This window comes from Chrysemys picta, chromosome 1, assembly GCF_011386835.1.
Source record: "Chrysemys picta bellii isolate R12L10 chromosome 1, ASM1138683v2, whole genome shotgun sequence".
Taxonomy (NCBI): domain Eukaryota; kingdom Metazoa; phylum Chordata; order Testudines; family Emydidae; genus Chrysemys; species Chrysemys picta.
In genome coordinates, this window is record NC_088791.1 from 176,300,238 (window position 1) to 176,317,117 (window position 16,880).

The 16,880-nt window shown below is 42.2% G+C and overlaps 1 protein-coding gene across 3 annotated transcripts in view; it reads left to right on the forward strand.

Moving 5' to 3' along the window:
- ROBO1 (roundabout guidance receptor 1) overlaps positions 1-16,880 on the forward strand; it is a 1,068,890-nt gene that overhangs the window by 522,213 nt on the left and 529,797 nt on the right. The window lies entirely within an intron of this gene.

Below are 16,880 nucleotides of genomic sequence, written 5' to 3' on the forward strand. Positions count from 1 at the left end.
CTAAGATTATTAAAAAAAAAAAAAGTTTTAAAGTCTGTCACCAATCAAAGAGGACATACCTACAGTAGGGAAGATGTGTTGAAATGCTTGGTTGAAACACTGCAATGAACACTTTGGGGGATGAGAAACTTATTTATACAGAAGATTTGCCTATTAAGTTTAGTCTCCGAGAATTGTGTTATAATTTTGTTTTGTATGTAACTTTTCTGTGTCCATCATCCTTACTCACTATCTCATAAATCTTCGTTTTTGATAAACTTATGATAGTTTTCACTATGAATATATCTCATTGATGTGGTATAGTATAAGGAACTGACCCTGAGCTGAATCAAACAAGCTAGTGTGTACACTGACCCCTTGGGAATAGCAGGCCTGGTATTTCTGTGAGCGTTTAGTGCATAAGGATCTGGACACTACAGGGGAACACTTCGTAGGGGCTCAGAGACTGGGGTACACCTATTGTTAACCTGCTAAGCAAAGGCTGGCATAGCCCAGAGGAGATTGTTTGGGTGGTTAACAGACTGGAGATGTTAGGGATCTGACATCCAGTTAAGCACAAGCAAGTCTCCCTCTTGCTGGAGGCCGGGGGTAAAACAAGGTGACTCACAGTCCTGGATACCCCAAGAACCATCACATGCTGCCTATGCGATACCAAGTCTCTTAAAATTTTTCACAGGTGACCACTAGTGGTTTGCCCACAAGGTTTAGTAATGAAGACTATGGGTGATTTCTGAAGAACGCTAATGTGTTGCTTGTTAACTGATCTGTGAAGTCACTGCTGGTGCACACTAAAGGTTCCCTAGTGCATTTTTAACATGCTGGATACTTAAGCCAAGTTCCCAGCTGCATTCTATTCCCATTTTATTCTACTCTCCAACTTTCACTACAGACTGATTCAATAAAGGCCCGATCATGCAAGATGTAGAGTGTTTTTTCTTCCCACTGAACTGAGGAAGTTGCTTATATTTGTTGATTGTTTTAATGGAAAGACCAAGGATTAGGTGCAGGGCTTCCACAGGAACCTTAGAGAGTTAGAAACCCAACACACACTGGAATTCAATGAGAGTCAGGCACCTAAATTCCTTCAGTTCATGTGACTATCCCAGATTAAATGTTCATGGAAGTTGAATTACCTTTTTTCCCCATAAGTGGCCACTGAAGAAAATGGGTCAAGTATTCTGGTGAGTCAGAATAACCGGTTCAAGCTGTTTCTATTTTCTGGATAATCAAAGATTTTAAGTGGCTGTCAGTCTGTTATTGCTTCACAAAATCTTAAATTCTGGGCCATATGTATGAAAATTGTCCAGGCACGTCTATAACAAATGAAAAGCAGGTTGTGTCCACTTTCACCTTGGTTGAATGATGCATGTAAAAATGAACACAAAAGAGAATCAATAATATATCCATTAACTGAATCACCATCTGGATATGATAATTGAGGGATCAGCTTAAATTCAACCACATTTCCTTACTACACTGAAAGGAAAAACCTTCATTTACTCAAACAGTTCTTAATCAAGTGGATTTTATGTTCTCCTTAATAAATTCTATTTTTCTAACTGAGCTTGGAGTACCTTTCCCAGACTTGAAGAAGAGCTCTGTGTGGCTCAAAAGCTTGTCTCTCACCAACAGAAGTTGGTCCAATAAAAGATATTACCTCACCCACCTTGTCTCTCGGATTACCATGTGAGCATTTTTAATTGCTGAGCTCAAACTCCACCCTATCATTCTCATTCTGGAACTAAAGCTACATCATGTATTCTTATTGGTGAAACATCATGTTCATTCCTATCATTTCACTGACATTTTAGTGTCGTTTGTGAAATTCAGACAAATTCTTTTTTTATCTTGATTTTTGTAAATTTTACCTTGAATCACTGAAAAAAACTTCATTTCTGCCAGTACATGGAAGTGAATTCTTTGCTAAATCTAAAAGCATTTCCTAAAATATTGCCATTCAGCATATTGAAAATATATATATAACAAATTAGAGGGAAACTGCCAGGTGATATTTGGTTTTAGCAAAAAAACCCAACAAAAATATTATTTTCTCGAGACAAGTTTGTTTGTCCCCCCCAGCTCAGTCTTTGCAGTTAAGGAAGGGATGTCAAAACTATCAAAAGACCAGAGCAGAATGACCATGAATCCCCCGGCAGCATTCTAGAAACTTTTGTTGAAATGGATGTTTTTTGTGCTCCACACTTGAAACACTGTTGCTCCCTGATGAAGCCTTTACTTTCCTCATTTGCTTGCTGTACAAGTTATTTTGGGGGTCTGGGTGTCCCCTGTACACTGAAGGCCCGTATATTCACACTAACTCACCCAGCAATATCGTCAATTTATCCAGCTACACACTCAACCCAGCAGAAGAGTCTGTCCTATCTCGGGGACTCTCCTTTTGACCCAGCACCCCCAGGAACATGATACAGTTCTGTGGTGATCTGGAAGACTACTTTCGCCGCCTCCGACTCAAAGAATACTTTCATGATAACACTGAACAGCGCACTGATACACAGATACCCTCCCATCAACAACACAGGAAGAAGGACTCCACATGGACTCCTCCTGAGGGTCAAAATGACAGTCTGGACCTATACATAGAATGCTTCCGCCGACGTGCACAGGCAGAAATTGTGGAAAAACAACATCGCTTGCCTCATAACCTAAGTCGTGCAGAACGCAATGCCATCCACAGCCTCAGAAACCAACCTGACATTCTCATCAAAGAGGCTGATAAAGGAGGTGCTGTTGTCATCATGAACAGGTCTGACTACCAGAAGGAGGCCGCCAGACAACTCTCCAATACCAAATTCTACAGGCCGCTTTCCTCAGATCCCACTGAGGAATACACTAAGAAACTGCACCATCTACTCAGGACACTCCCTACACTAACACAGGAACAAATCAACATACCCTTAGAGCCCCGACCGGGGTTATTCTATCTACTACCTAAGATCCACAAACCTGGAAATCCTGGACGCCCCATCATCTCGGGCATTGGCACTCTCACTGAAGGACTGTCTGGATATGTGGACTCCCTACTCAGACCCTACGCCACCAGCACTCCCAGCTATCTCCGTGACACCACAGGTGACCTCCCAGAAAACACCATCCTAGCCACCATGGATGTAGAGGCTCTCTACACAAACATCCCACATACAGATGGAATACAAGCTGTCAGGAACAGTATCCCTGATGATGACACAGCACAACTTATTGCTGAGCTCTGTGACTTTATCCTCACGCACAATTATTTCGAATTTGGTGACAACATATACCTCCAGACCAGTGGCACCGCTATGGGCACCCGCATGGCCCCACAATATACCAACATTTTTATGGCTGACCTGGAACAACGCTTCCTCAGCTCTCGTCCACTCATGCCCCTTCTCTACCTACGCTATATTGATGACATCTTCATCATCTGGACCCATGGGAAGGAGACCCTGGAAGAATTCGACCATGCTTTCAACAGCTTCTACCCCACCATCAACCTCAGCCTGGACCAATCTACACGGGAGGTCCACTTCCTGGACACCACCGTACAAATAAGCGATGGCCACATTAACACCACCCTATACCGAAAACCCACCGACCGCTACGCCTACCTTCATGCCTCCAGCTTCCACCCCGGTCACACCACACGATCCATCGTCTACAGCCAAGCACTGAGGTACAATCGCATCTGCTCCAACCCCTCAGACAGAGACCAACACCTACAAGATCTTCACCAAGCATTCTCAGAACTACGATACCCACACAAGGAAATAAAGAAACAAATCAACAGAGCCAGACGTGTACCCAGAAGCCTCCTGCTACAAGACAGGCCCAGAAGGGAAACCAACAGAACTCCACTGGCCATCACCTACAGTCCTCAGCTTAAACCTCTCCAATGCATCATCAGTGATCTACAACCCATCCTGGACAATGATCCCTCACTTTCACAGACCTTGGGAGGCAGGCCAATCCTCGCCCACAGACAACCTGCCAACCTTAAGCATATTCTCACCAGCAACCGCGCACCGCACCATAACAACTCTAACTCAGGAACCAACCCATGCAACAAACCTCGATGCCAACTCTGCCCACATATCTACACCAGCAACACCATCACTGGACCTAACCAGATCAGCTACAACATCACCGGCTCATTCACCTGCACGTCCACCAATGTTATATATGCCATCATATGCCAGCAATGCCCCTCTGCTATGTACATTGGCCAAACTGGACAGTCACTATGCAAGAGGATAAATGGACACAAGTCAGATATCAGGAATGGCAATATACAAAAACCTGTAGGAGAACACTTCAACCTCCCTGGCCACACAATAGCAGATGTAAAGGTAGCCATCTTACAGCAAAAAAACCTCAGGACCAGACTCCAAAGAGAAACTGCTGAGCTCCAGTTCATTTGCAAATTTGACACCATCAGATCAGGATTAAACAAAGACTGTGAATGGCTATCCAACTACAGAAACAGTTTCTCCTCCCTTGGTGTTCACACCTCAACTGCTAGCAGAGCACCTCACCCTCCCTGATTGAACTAACCTCGTTATCTCCACACTGATATATACCTGCCTCTGGAGATTTCCATTACTTGCATCTGAAGAAGTGAGGTTCTTACCCATGAAAGCTTATGCTCCCAGTACTTCTGTTAGTCTCAAAGGTGCCACAGGACCCTCTGTTGCTTTTTACAGATTCAGACTAACACGGCTACCCCTCTGATATATTCACACTGTTACTCCAGTCTTATGGCAGAGTATCTCTGTTGACTTTAGTGGAGTGACACCAGTATAAAACTGATATTGTGAACTGGGTCCATTTCTATGATTTTAAAACTTCATTCTCCTTATCACCTTTTTGGACAGTGGTTCTTTTATCTGAGATGTGAAGCCCAGGTGATAAAATAATGCCAACTATGTGTTGTTTTCATTTCTAACCAGTTATGAGTTACTGTTGCCCTATCCCTTAGCTGAATGTCTGATCAAGTTCTATCTGAATTTGTTATTTGTATTGTTCTCAAGTATTCCAAGTGTTTGTCCATTCTGCTGTATGTTTAGGTATCTTATGACAGCACAGAACTTCTCCAGAGTGTTTCTGCAGCTATACTTACTAAAATGAGAAGGAATAAAGATCAGTTACATTTAATACCCTAGATGCTCTTGTCCCTCTGGGGATGCTTTTGTTTTGTTTTGTCCTATGCCTCCTTTCTCCAGTACACGTCATCCTTAAACACCTCTACCCTGATATAATGCGACCCAATATAACACAAATTAGGATATAACGCGGTAAAGCAGCATTCTGGGGGGGCCGGGCTGCGCACTCCAGCAGATCAAAGCAAGTTCGATATAACACAGTTTCACCTATAACACGGTAAGATTGTTTGGCTCCTGAGGACAGCATTCTATCGGGGTAGAGGTGTACTCCCTAAATTCATGAAGGCTAGAATAAGTTTGGAGTGACTTTGAGCTAGAAAAGGTCTGTCTAGGTAGAGCAGAGGTGGACAAACTATGGCCCGCAGGCCACATCTGGCCTGTGGGACTGTCCTGCCCGGCCCCTCTGAGCGGCATGGTGATGGGGCCGGGGCTGGCGGGTTGGATAAGGGGTGGGGGGGTCCCTGGAGGCAGTCAGGGGACAGGGAGCAGGGGGCGGTTGGATGGGGCAGAGGTTCTGGGGGGCAGTCAGGGGATGGGGAACGTATGTGTGTGGGGTGGGTTGGATAAGCGTGGGAATCTCAGGAGGTGTGGAATGTGGAGAGGGGTCAGGGGACAGGGAATAGGCTTGGATAGGCGTGGGGTCCTGGGGGGCCAGTCAGGGGGCAGAGGTGTGGCTAGGGATCAGGGCAGTCAGGGGACTGGGAGCAGGGGAGTTGGATGGGGGTGGGGTCCTGGGAGAGGGCGGTTGGGACGAGGGGGGTCTCAGGAGGGGGCAATTAGGGGACAAGAAGCGAGGGGGGTTGGATGGGTTGGGGGTTCTGAGGGGGGCAGTCAGGGGGCGGGAAGTGGGAGGGGTTGGATAGGGGGCAGGAGCCAGGCTGTTTGGGGAGGCACAGCCTTCACTACCCGGCCCTCCATACAGTTTTCGAACCCCAGTGTGGCCCGTGGGTCAAAAAGTTTGCCCACCCCTGAGGTAGAGAGATGATCTAGTGAAGGCCCAAATGAATTAATGTTCTAATGTAATACTATCCAAAACCAACAGGCCTGCAAGTTTTAAATGTCATTTGTGGTCTTTTAATTTTAGGGATAGTGATGATACATGATCTGAATTGTGAGGACATTAAATTTAAATTTAATTTTTATATTTGTATAATTTTCACAGATAATATCAATGTTTTTTATGGATTTTTCTATATTTATCATATAAATTTTCACAGTTATACAAAATTATGGGTTTTAAGCATTTGTTTAGATTTTTATCACTTCACAGTTGCTGGAAATTATCAAAGAGGTGTCAGAAAATAATTATTTAATTACAATAGATGTTGAAGTTTAAAAAGCTGACGCTTAATAACCATTAAACACAAATTGTCAATATCATCTGTCAAACACAAAATATACAAAGTAAATAGTTTTAAATCAAATTTGAATACGATCTTCTTAAGTGGCATTTGTCCTACTTTGCCTATCTATATAGTTGGATTATTATTGATGGAAATATTTTTTTTCTTCAGCTTCTGTGTGTATGGTGCAACTCTATTTATTGACATTTACCAATAAAAATCTAATCATTCCAAGCCTAGCTCTTTTTAATAGTGACAATCAGTAGCATCATGTATAGCCTGGTGTTGTTCCTCCTCTTATCAATGATTTTGTTTACTGTGGTTTCTTTTTCACTTATATGTTTATTTAGTTTTTAAGTCAAGTGGAGAATCACAGTGAACCACATTTTCCAATTGGGGCACCTAAATCTGATTGCAGGTCCCAAGTGAATAGCTGGATACTGTAAAAAAAAATAGGATACCCTATGTTCACTTGAGCATGTAAAGTCAGTTTTAGATGCCTAACTATAAGTGCTTAGGATTCAAAACTGGGACTCTTATGCTAATTGTGGTACTCATCCTTGGTCTGATTGCTGCTGAGAGAATGTTGTTTTATTATTTATATTACAGTAGAGCCTAGATCAGGGATCGGCAACATTTGGCACACGGCTCACCAGAGAAAGCACCCTGGCGGGCCGGGACAGTTTTATTTACCTGCTGATGCGGCAGGTTCGGCCGATCGCGGCCCCCACTGGCTGCGGTTCGCCGTCCCGGGTCAATGGGGGCAGCGGGAAGCGGCGCGGGCAAGCGATGTGCTGGCCACGGCTTCTCGCTGCCCCCATTGGCCTGGGACAGCGAACCATGGCCAGTGGGGGCCGCGATCGGCCGAACCTGCTGCATCAGCAGGTAAATAAAACTGGCCCGGCCCGCCAGGGTGCTTACCCTGGCAAGCCACGTGCTGAACGTTGTCGACCCCTGGCCTAGATGCCCTAATCAAGTTGGGATCCATCGAGCTAGGCACAGTGCATGTGATATATATGGATGTGACTTCTAGTACAGTTAATGATAGAATTATTTCTTATTCCTTGTTTTAAGGTGGCTAATTTTAACCATGATTGATGATTGTTGCAGTGACACAATTAACAGAAATGAAAACAAACAGAAAAATGGGGCTTGCTAAAGAAATTCCTCTAATTTTGTCCAAGTTCTGTCCCTTTTAATTTCCTGTCCAAAGTTATGCTTGAATTCGAGGAACATCATGTCTGCAAGTACCATCCCTATATTTTGATAGACACTCCACAGAAATGTATCAGCTCTCTTTGATACCATGTATTCTTAGTGAGCCTGTACTGGGGAGTTGTCTGTGCTTCCATTTCACTTCAATAATGCACTCCTTCATCTCTAATAAATTATTCCAATATTCTTCTTGGATTAGAAGTCTGATGTATTGGTCTCTAATTAATAACCTCTCCAACGCTACACTTCAAAATAATGGCAGCATATCTACCTTATTCCATTCATTGCTTACCTGCCCTGCATCCATCAGCACAAAAAATAAATACGTTTTTATTACAAAAATGAGGGACACATTATCTGACACCAAAGCTGAGAGCCTCCAGAGTGCTTATGACAATTCTCTGGGTGCACATTGTCCTCTGCGAGTTTGCAGTCCAGGCTTTGATTTTGTTAGTATTCTTGACCATGTCTAACATGCTTGATACTATTAGCCATCAATTTTTGATGGGTTTTTTTGTGTGTGCATGCACATTAACTGAACACCTGTATTGTTCTCTCGGTATCCTTGTGTGGTTTAAACCATATCATTTTTCAAATGTTCACACTTTATTGTTTTGGGCCTTGTCTTTGAATGGTGCTCTAATTATTTCTGGGGTTCCCATAGATCTACTGAGGAATCCATTTAGTTTTGAAATTACTGCCTCTGGCTAATAATTCCCATGCTCAGGATATGCAATATTACGAATTGACAATACCCAGAGATATTTGTAGTTCCCGGTACATCCTGAATGCATCTTGCTGTGTTGCATGATTGCCTATCTGATATTAATTTTGTAGAGCTTGAATTCTGATGAGATAGAACAGTTATTGATTGTTGTTCTCCTTGGCTTTTTCATTTCATTGTGGCTTTATTCTTCCTGCTGTTTGAGTTCATAAATTTGGAGTAATTTTTGATCCTCTGCTTTCTTTTGAGGTTCACATTAATCTCACTGAGAAATGAGATCTTCAAATGAAAAATGCTATGGAACTGCTATGAAATATTATATGAACTTACTACCATTTGTATGAATCATTACAAGTTAAGGCTTGTGGCTTTTAAGTGCATTTGCAGCTTTACTAATAGAATTCTGAATATGCACAACGTAAGCATTTTGAGGATTTATAGAGAGAGGACTTCAGCCTCATATGGAATTTTACCAACGAATGCTTATCCATCCAATCATTTATTGTATAAGGGATCTGACTTTTACCAGCCAGCCAACTGTTCAGGTAAACAAATGAAGTATAAACACCTGTTGTAGAGTTGCTCCTCTCTCAAAAAATGCCATTAAAAAATCCTCATTTATAGCATACATCTTACTATAGCATATAAAAACCTTTGCTCTTAAGAAGAGTCTTGTAGAAAGAAACACTGTGGCCAAGTCTACATTACCGACTATATCGGTACAATTACGTCCTTCAAGGGTGTGACAAATCCACGTAGTTATACTGACCTAACTCCCACGTGTAGATAGTGCTATGTCGATGGGAGAGCTTCTCCCATCAACACAACTACCGCCTCTTGGGGAGGTGGATTAACTACACTGACAGCAAAAGCTCTCCTGTCAGCATAGTAGCGTCTTCACATACAGCGCTACAGTGGCACAGCTGCACCGGTGAAGACAAGCCCTATTAATAACAGGAGACAAAGAGCCTTTCAGCAGCTAGTACCACTGCTTCCTACATTAAGAATGTGGGTCCTTTGTGTGGATACACATTTTTGCACTAAATATGAGAATCACTGGATAGCTCTGAGTAATTCACTGTCTTGGAAGAGTCACAGGAAACTTTAGCATACTCCAACTTTTGAATTGACATGTTCTTGTGGCTTACTGTGAACCTACTCATGGTTGTGATTTACTGATACAGTCCATATATGACTTACCTGCTCTTAATGAGATATCAGTTTGGATGTTTGTTGGCAGTACTCTTTGCCTTTAGTTTGCAGTGCTCACTTTAGAATTGTTACACTGCATGAATGCATTGTTACTTTTCTCTTAGGTGCCAGATTGAGTCCTGTGAATGAATTCAAACTGTCATTTAATTTGCAAATTGTTTTTATATCTTAGAAAGATGAGTCTTGTCCACTTAAAGGCCCTCATGCTCCTCTCTCAGCTATGTGAGGGAAAGGGGGAGCAGAGAGCAAAAGCATGCATAAAAGACCCCAAATCTATAAAAGAGGGAAGAGGTCCTTCTACAGTCTGTTCTGTCTACTCATCTCAGTGTGATGTCTACAAAGCTGGGACTCTGTAGGCCTCTGGGGATATTCTGAATGTGGAGTGGAGAGTAGACATTGAGGAGCAGCCACTGAACCCAGCATATTACCCTCATATATTGCCCAGAAGAAATTCATATGGTAGAACTAGCAGTAACTCTCCTCCATGCCTGCAGCCCCTCTTGGAGATAGGGATGGGATCACAGAATCATAGAATCATAGAATATCAGGGTTGGAAGGGACCTCAGGAGGTCATCTAGTTCAGCCCCCTGCTCAAAGCAAGACCAACTAAATCATCCCAGCCAGGGCTTTGTCAAGCCAGGCCATAAAAACCTCTAAGGAAGGAGATTCCACCACCTCCCTAGGTAACGCATTCCAGTGCTTCACCACACTCCTAGTGAAATAGTGTTTCCTAATATCCAACCTAGACCTCCCCCACTGCAACTTGAGACCATTCCTCCTTCCTCTGTCATCTACCACCACTGAGAACAATCTAGATCCATCCTCTTTGGAACCCCCCCTCAGGTAGTTGAAAGCAGCTATCAAATCCCCCCCCCCCTCATTCTTATCTTCTGGAGACTAAACAATCCCAGTTTCCTCAGCGTCTCCTCATAAGTCATGTGCTCCAGACCCCTAATCATTTTTGTTGCCCTCCGCTTGACTCTTTCCAATTTTTCCACGTCCTTCTTGTAGTGTGGGGCCCAAAACTGGACACAGTATTCCAGATGAGGCCTCACCAATGTTGAATAAAGGGAGACGATCACATTCCTCAATCTGCTGGCAATGCCCCTACTTATACAGCCCAAAATGCCGTTAGCCTTCTTGGCAACAAGAGCACACTGTTGACTCATATCCAGCTTCTCGTCCTCTGTGACCCCTAGGGCCTTTTCTGCAGAACTGCTACCTACCCATTCGGTCCCTAGCCTGTAGCTGTTCATGGGATTCTTCCGTCCTAAGTGCAGGACTCTGCACTTGTCCTTGTTGAACCTCATCAGGTTTTTTTTGGCCCAATCCTCTAATTTGTCTAGGTCTCTCCGTATCTGATCCCTACCCTCTAGTGTATCTACCATGCCTCTCAGTTTAGTGTCATCTGCAAACTTGCTGAGAGTGCATTCCACACCATCCTCCAGATCATTAATAAAGACATTAAACAAAACCGGCCCCAGGACCAACCCCTGGGGCACTCCGCTCGAAACTACTCAGACCACAACTGATGGCAACATGGCTCCAAATGGAACTGTGTTACTAGAGGGGCGAAGGTGTTCAGAGGCGTATGCTAAAGAAGTGGATTCAGTTTCTAATGGTTTTGCACAGACTTCCCAGCAGCTATATTGGATTGGAAGCCAAATTTATTCTGGTAGGTAAAAGATTCAAATCTAGGACCTCTATGGTAGCATCCTCTGAAATGCTTCCAGTTCCACGCACAGGGCCCGTAAAAATAGGCAGAACTACAATATCTAAATGCATGGATGAGACAATGGTGTTGGGAGGAGGGAGTTAGAATTATTAGGAACCAGAGACTCTTTAGTGGAAGGAGTAGTCTAGAATTTATTAAAAGGGGAACTTTATTTCCTAGTATAGAGGATAGAAAAGAAGTTGGTAGGAGCAAGAGAGAAACATAAAAAATCCCATTTAAACATAACACATGAAGGCAAGCCACTACATATTGACAAAATGTATAAGTGCTAGAAGTGCTAGAAATGCTAGAAGTCTAAATACTAAAATGGGTGAACTAGAGTGCCTGGCATTAAATAGGATATTGATATAATAGACAGCAGGGAAACATGGTGGAATGATGATAATCAAGGAGACATGGTAATACCAGCAGTGTGCTGGCCGCGGCTTCTCGACGCCCCCATTGGCCCGGGATGGCAAACCACGGCCAGTGGGGGCCGCGATCGGCCGAACCTGCCACGTCAGCAGGTAAATAAAACCGGCCTGGCCCACCAGGGTGCTTACCCTGGCGAGCCGCGTGCCGAACGTTGCCGACCCCTGCTATATAGGAATGACTGAGTAGGTTGCACTGGTAGGGGAGTGGCACTAAATGTTAAAAAAGCATAGTCAAATAAGGTGAAAATCTTAAATGAATCAAGCTGTACCACAGAATCTCTATGGATAGAAATTCCATGCTTGAATAATAAGAGTATATCAGTAGGAATATACTACCGATCATGTGACAAGGATGATGACAGTGATTGTGAAATGCTAAGGGAGGTTAGAAAGGCTACAAAACCAGGAAATGCAATAATAATGGGTAATTTCAATTATCCTTATATTGACTGGGTAAACGTCACCTCAGGGTGTGATGCAGAGATAAACACATTAAATGACAGCTTCTTGCAGCACAAGGAGAGAGGCAATTCTTGATTTTGTCCTAAGTAGCTCACAGAATCTAGTCCAAGAGGTAACTGTAGCTGGACTACTTTGTAAGACTGACCATAATACAATTAAAATTAGAATCCTTGCTGGGGGAGCGAGGTACAAAAATATCCACCATACTAACATTTAACGTTAAAAAAGGAATATACGAAAGAATGAGGACACAAATTAGATGGACAATCACAAGGGTAAAATGCCTGCAAGCAACATGGAGACTACTTAAAAACACCGTAATAGAGGCTCAGACTAAATGTATGCCCAAAATCAAAAAAGAGAGCGGGAGTAACAAAAGAATGACACCATGGCTAAACAGCAGAGTAATGGAGGCCATTAGATCAAATGGGCATTGTTTAAAATTTGGAAATCAAATCATAATGAGGAAAATAGGAAGGAGCAATAATTCTGGAAAGCAAAATGTAAAAGCATAATGAGACAGCTCAAGAAAGAATTTGAGAAACAACTTAGTAAAGATGCAAAAGCTAACAATATTTTTTTTAAGTACATCAGAAGCAAGAAGCCAGCCAAACAGGCAGTGGAGATAGTGGACAATGACGGCGCTAAAGGGCATTCAAGGAAGACAAGGCCATTGAAGAGAAGCTAAATGAATTCTTTGCATCGGTTTTCATTGCATAGGAACTGCAGAAGATACCTACATCAGAACTATTCTTTTGGGATGACAAATCTGAAGTACTGTCCCAAATTGATGTGTCAACAGAAGAGGTTTCAGAGCAAATTCTTAAATTAAACAGTAATAAGTCACCAGAACCAGATGGTATTAATCAAAAAGTTCTGAAGGAACTCAAATGTGAAATTGCAGAACTACTAACTGTCATATGTAACCTATCACTCAAATCAGACCCCATACCAAATGACTCCAAGGAAGCTAATGTAACACCAATTTTTTGAAAAGGGTTCCAGAAGAGATCCTGGCAATTACAGGCTCATGAGCCTGTAACTTCAGTACTGGGCAAATTGGTAGAACCTATAGTAAAGAACAGAATTATCAAACACATAAATGATCATGATTTTTTTTACAGCTTTTGTAAAGGGCAGTCACGCGTCATGAATCTATTAGAATTATTTGAGGGATTCAACAAACATGAGGATAAGGTCAATCCAGTCGGCATAGTGTACTTGGATTTTCAGAAACTCTTTGACAAGGTCCCACACTAAAGGCTCTTAAGGAAACTATGTAGCCACAGAATATGAGGGAAGGTCCTCTCATGGGTCAGTAATTGGTTGAAAGATAGGAAAAAAGGGTAGGAATAAGTCAGTTTGCACAATTGAGAGCGGTGATCAGCGGGGTTCCCCAAGTATCTGTACTGAGACCAGTGCTGTTCAACATATTCATTAATGATCTGGAAAAGGGGTGAACAGTGGACTGGCAACATTTGCAGACGATACAAATTATTCAAGATAGTTAAGTCCAAAGCAGTCTACAAAGAGTTATAGAGATCTCACAAAACTGGGCGCTTGGGCAACAAAATGGCAGATGAAATTCAGGGTTGATAAGTGCAAAATAACGCACATTGGAAAAAGTAATCCCCAATATACAGATACAATGATGGGTTCTAAATTAGCTATTACCACCCAAGGAAGAGATCTTGGAGTCACCATGGATAGTTCCCTGGAAACTTCTCCTCAGCGTTCAGCAATGGTCAAAAAAGGCTTAACAGTAAGTTAGGGACTACCAGGAAAGAAAGAGAAAATAAGACAGAAATGATCATAATGATCATATAAATCCCAGGCTAGGTCTACATTACCCGCCTGAAACGGCGGGTAGAAATCGATCTCTCGGGGATCGAATTATCGCGTCTCTTCGAGACGCAACAATTGATCCCCGAATCGACGTGCTTACTCTACCAGCAGAGGTTGGAGTAAGCGCCGTCGACGGGGGGCTGCGGAGGTCGATTTTGCCGCCGTCCTCACAGCGGGGTAAGTCGGCTCCGATACGTCGAATTCAGCTACGCTATTCGCATAGCTGAATTTGCGTATCTTAAATCGACCCCCCCCCCGTAGTGAAGACCTGCCCCCAGTGTGCCCAGTTCTTGTCTCCCCATCTCAAAAAGAATATAGTGGAACTGGAAGAGGTTCAGAGAAGGGCAACAAACATGATCAAAGGTAAGGAACAGCTTTCATACAAAGTGAGACTAAAAAGATTGGAGCGGTGCGGCTTAAATAAGAGAGAATTAAGGGTGATATGATTGAGTACTATAAAATCATGAATAGCATGGAAAAAGTGAATAGAGAAGTGTTATTTACCCTTACCCATAATACAAAAAACAGGGATCAATCAATGAAAATAATTGGCAGCCTATACTCAGGGCAACCCTAAACCTTTGACTACCAGAAGCCAGGAGTGGCAGACATGAGTGGATCACTCCATAACTTCCCTGTTCTGCACACTCCCCCTGACGCTCTGGTATGATCCACTGTCTGAGACAGGATATTGAACAAGTTAGCTCATGGTCTGACCGCGTATGGCAGCTCTTATGTTCTTATTTATCAGTCACGCTTGGTTTATGCACAAACATCTTTCATTTTCATTTTATTTGGAACCATCCAACCATTTGCCTTACATTAATATAATTAATCTATGACACTGTATAACTTTCACAACTTTTGCAATGTATATGTGTGTGTGACTCAACACTTTATTTTTATATTTGTTTTATTTTGGTGTCACTCTGGTGAAAACCCAGTGTCATGGAGTGTTGAATCAGGACAGATATTTTCATTTGCCATCTATAGCATATTTAACAGGGGAAGTTCATAGGTTTTTCTAATTACACGTGAAGAAAAAAGAGCTTGTTTAACTGTATAAAAAACAGAGAGGGATGGTTAAGTGGGACAGTAGATTCAGCAATAGTTCATCTATGAAGATTTTGGTTCAAGTCATGCATTATGTTAAGAGAAACTGAACTTGATTCCATCCTACCCTTTAATACTTACTTAACCACATAGCAAAACAGTCACATAATGCAACTTTGCAACAACAACGCATGGCTAAAGTAGTAGAAATGGACCCACTCCTGTAGCCCTTAATCACAGGAGCAGTCTGTTTGAAGGCAATAGACTTGAGTAATGGTTGCGGGAACAAGACGAGTGTGACTGATCAGAATTGGGGTGCACCTGAAGAGAGGAGTGGGGGAAGTTTGCGTAGCACCCTCCCAGAGTACATAGGCTGTAGTTGATATTATTTAACTGTCATCACCAACCGTTTTGATTACTGAGGGAATTATCATTTGAAATATATGTAATATAAGATGATTTTAAGTAATATTAAAAAAATCCTGAGGAAGGATAGAGAGCTTGTTTTGTTATATTAACAGCCAAAAAAGTAAAGTTAAAAAAACCCATGCAAACTATTTCTTAAGCATATGACATAATCTGCACATAGTCTAGATGATTATGGTGCACATCACCAAGTAGCCTATTTATTTTGTATCTTCTGAAGAAATTTTGTTTGCTGTCTTAGAGAAGGAAATGCTGTTATAAATCTGTTTGTCCATCACTAACACATGGTTCCTTGTCCTAATTAATCATGGTGCCTTATGTAGGATAGCAAAGGGGGTCTATCTACCCATGCAACTAAAGCAGCTGGGGCCACCACCTGTTAACTAACTTCAAGCACCACTTAATTAGCTGGAATTGCTGTTACCTCCAGTTTTGTCTGGAAGAGAAAGAAATGGTAGCAGATGTAGAGCACATGACTTCTAAGACTGGTGAATGCCAATGTAAAGGGGTGGGGAGAACAGCTAAGAGAAGTCAAGGGGTAGGGAAGATTAAAGTGGCAATTAAATAGGTTAGAAGATACCATGGAGTGTTCCTGCAATTCATGTTTAAAGCAGTGCCCAATATATCACCAAGTGTTGCAATTTAAATCCTTCTATCTGAAATATTTGCTGTATAATTAAATGTTTATAATTTTCCTCTCTATGCCAATTGTTTGCAAATAAAGCTTGAACTTTTAGAATTTGAGAGTACATAATAAAGAATTTGTTTCCAGAAGAAATATAACTGCTGCTGCACAAATAAGTACCTGGTGAGTATATGACGAAGCTGCTGTCGCCTACAATTAGCCATTATATTTGTATTTAAAAAATTGGATGCAAAGGGATAGCTTGCTGAAACCATGCATTAGCATAACAGGAAACTCCCCTTTGTTTGTAATTAATTTAAAATCTTTGGCTTGTATTATAATGCGAAATAAAAATAAAGAGGGAAAGGAGTTTAAAATCGTCTCCACTCTAGCAGGATTTTCTTCACACGTGGTAATCTTGTTTTCTAAAAGCCAAATATTAAATCTATTAAAAAGCCTTATTGTGGCATGTACAGTTTTAATGGGCCAGATCCTCATTCAGTATAAATCAGCCTAGCTCTATTGCCTTCGGTGGAGCTATGTTGAGCAATCTTGTCCTAAGCCTTTTACTGCATTAAACCAATCAATCCTCATCTGAAAATTGGCTGTTGTGCCTGTTCGATAACTTTTCTGTAACTGTGTTTACAAGCATCCACATCCACATAATT